Source organism: Physeter macrocephalus, chromosome 11, assembly GCF_002837175.3.
Source record: "Physeter macrocephalus isolate SW-GA chromosome 11, ASM283717v5, whole genome shotgun sequence".
Classification (NCBI taxonomy): Eukaryota; Metazoa; Chordata; class Mammalia; order Artiodactyla; family Physeteridae; genus Physeter; species Physeter macrocephalus.
This window is the reverse complement of record NC_041224.1, coordinates 87,705,980-87,709,436: the sequence shown is the minus strand read 5'-3', so window position 1 is coordinate 87,709,436 and position 3,457 is coordinate 87,705,980.

Here is a 3,457-nt window from a genome sequence, read left to right as displayed (position 1 = left end):
GGGGGATTTTTGGATATATACCCAGGAATGAAATTGCTGGGTCCCTGGCTTCCACTCTCATCCCCCCAGAAACCATTATCCACACAGCAGCCAGAGTGATTATTTCAAAAAGTAAATTAGATCAACTTATCTTCCTGCCTAAACCCTCTGTTGACTTCCTATTGCACCTAAATTGCACATACTTCATTAGTATTTGCTAACTGGTTTTCTTGGAAGGGGGTTTTGGGAGGAAAGATAATAGCCTTGATTTATAGCATTTGCAGTTTCCATGGTGTAAATACTCCCATTATGGCCAATATAAAGATACCAACTTGATGGTTAATAGCTCACAAAATTCCTGAAACCAGAGCAATTCACTTTTATGAGCTGAAATGAGCTGGACTCAACATACCCCCTGCTTAAAACCCAGCTTCTTACTGTGGCCCTTGTGGCCCAGCATGGTCTGGTGTCTTAGCTCAATGTGCCACAATCAAATACTACAGCCTGGGTAGCTTAAAGATCAGAAATTAATTTTCTTACGGTTATGGAGGCTCAAAGTCCCAGATCAGTGTCTGGTCAATTGAGTTCTTGGTGAGGAACCCCTTCATGGCTCGCAGATGGCTGCCTTCTTACTGTGTCCTCACGTGGTGGAACGAGCTCTCTGGTATCTCTTCTTATAATGACAGTTATGACCTCACTTAACCTTAATTACTTTGGTAAATATCCTATTGTCACATATAGTCACATTGGTGTTTAGGGCTTCAACACATGGGTTTTGGAGGGACACAATCCCGTCCATAACATCTTCATTCCTCATAATTTTCACCTTGTTTCATGCTCCTCTCTGATCATGACAATGCAGTCATACCACCTGTGAGCCCTCAGCTACTCCAAGCTTGACCCCACCCAAGTCCTTCTTACTTGCTGTTCCCTCTATCTAGAACTTTCTTCTCCTGATCTTGACTGGTTACTCTTTAAATCTGATCTTAACTTAAATATCTCAGATGATTTACCTGACCATCTAACACTAAAATTGAGCCCCCAAACCCATTATATCTCATCACCTGGTTTATTTCCTTCTCAGGTCTTACCACTATCTGAAATGGTCTTACTCATTATCTGTTAACTTATTTTCTGTTCAACATATAGGTAAAAGGAAATAGGCACTTAGAACAGGAACTGGCTACTTAGCGGGTGCTCAGTATAAGTTTATCAAAGAAAGAAATGAGTAATAGGGCAAGAATAAATTATTTTTGTTGCAAGACGGTAGTTACTTAAGCATTAGGAAAAACTTAATTCAGTTCTGGACATCTATAAAATTGGTTTCAGCGGTTTTGTTTTTAGTTGACATAGTTTAATTTTGATGTGGAGATGAGTGTAGATAGACCTCTTAGGACAAGATTAGGACCGTCTTTTCTTTAATGTGAACTATCTGAAAGACCACTGAGCCAGGAAGAGAGAAGTGGAGGAAGAAGGAAAGATGCACTGGGACATCCATTTTCCTAAGGGCCATGGGAAGAGAGGACCAAAGGAAGAGCAAAGAAAGAACATGGACACTCTCTGAGACCCTTCACTGCCCCTTCCATGTGTGGTTCTATCCAGTACTCCAGTCTCTGTCTAATCAAAGGATCCTGGGGGGCATATGTTATACTCACTTTTACAAATGGGTGAAACTAGGCTCTGGGAGGTTAAGCCACTTGCCCCACAACACACAGCTGATAAATAGCAGAGCTAGGATTTTAGTCTAGGTTCAACTAGGTTCAGCCTTTTCCTGACTGTGCACGTCCAGTGGAGGGAGCAGGCTCTTTTTCAGGGAAAACTCCATGAGCAAAGAAACCACAGAAGTGATGATGGAAGGTGCCTGAGAGAAGATTTTTGTTGTGGGATCCTTTTTCTTAAGATATTGGGAGGCACGAAGGGACATATCTGCATTGTTTGACTGCTTGTAAGAGTTTGTTGTGAGCATCAGAAGGGTGGAGAAAGCACATGGAATTGATCCCTATATCAGGAAGAAAGTCCAGGATTCCCAGGAGAGTTTTGTAGCACTTTCTCTGGGAAGGACAAGATGCCCTTTGGTAGCTTCTGTGAGCGTCACAAGTGCTGTGGCTCTTTGGAATCATACAGTGTGGTATTCACAGCCTTGGGGCAAGTGGCTGCTTGGCTTGGGGCTTCAGTGGACTGTTTGTGCAACAGAACTGAGTATAAGGGAGGACGGGGTGCATTTCCTTCCAAGGCCTTCCTCTCAGCGTCCAAGGGGAGTTACAGCCATGCAGGAAACTGAAGACCTGACCAAACAGGAATGAAGACTCTATAAGCACAGGTGCAGAGTATGGTGAGTGAGGTCTTGGGTGTGAAGTAGGAATATAAAAACCTTACGTGATCAGTGCTTCTGGAATTTTAACTTGCAACCAAAGTGCTTGGGGATCATGTTGCAATGCAGATTCAGGCTCGGCAGGTCTGGGTTGGGCCTGAGAGTCTTCATCCTAACAGGCTCCTAGGTGCTGCTACTGCTTCTCTATGAACCTCACTACTATACTCTTTGCTCACCTTGGACCACCTAGGTCTGCATCAGCATGACCTGGGAGCCTGTTAGAGATGCAGAATCTCAGGCTCCACCCACATTTACTGAGTCAGGATCCCACACGTACTTAGTAACAAAATCCCCAGGTGACTCAGATGTTCAAGTTTAGGAAACATTTCTCTAGAAACTGAGAAGTGCCAGTCATGTGCTGGGGAGTGGGGCGTTGTGGGTTGAAAAATGACACCCAAAATACGTTCACATCCAAATCTCTGGAACCTGTGAATCTGACCTTATTTGGAAAAAGAGTTTTTTCATAGGTAATTAAGGATCTTGAGATGAGATCATATTGGATTATCTTGGTTAACCCATATTTACAGATAGATCTACTGAGGTTCATATTGCTGAGAAGACACCCAAATAATCTTCAGGATATGCACAGCTATGAAGGGAAGTTTGGCCAGGTGATATCAAACAGCTGCTGGATTTGGAGCTGGAATCCCTGGGGGGCAATCCTAGATGTGGCACTTATGGTGTGACATTGGACAAACCGTGCAACCTCCATGTGGTTCAGTTTCCTCATCAGAAAAATGGCGACTTCTCTGCCTTCCTTACTTAGTGTTTGGGTGAATGGGTGCATAGGGGTACAAATGAAATGATGGATGTGAAAGGGATTAATGTTAGAGACCGTAAATGTCATGGTCCATGGTAAGCCCTTGGAGATGGAAAGCTATTAGTTGTGGCACATTAATCATTTATAACAATTCTTTCCCCTTCACACTTGCCTCAAAGACAACACACAAAGTAATATCACCCACACCTGCATCATCATGGGCAGGGATCTCCAAAGTGACAGTTGATTTCTATTTGCCTGTTTTTGGTTGTTTCTAGAGCACTATGTTGTTTTTTTTTTGTTTTTTTTTTTTTTGTGGTACACGGGCCTCTCACTGCCGTGGCCTC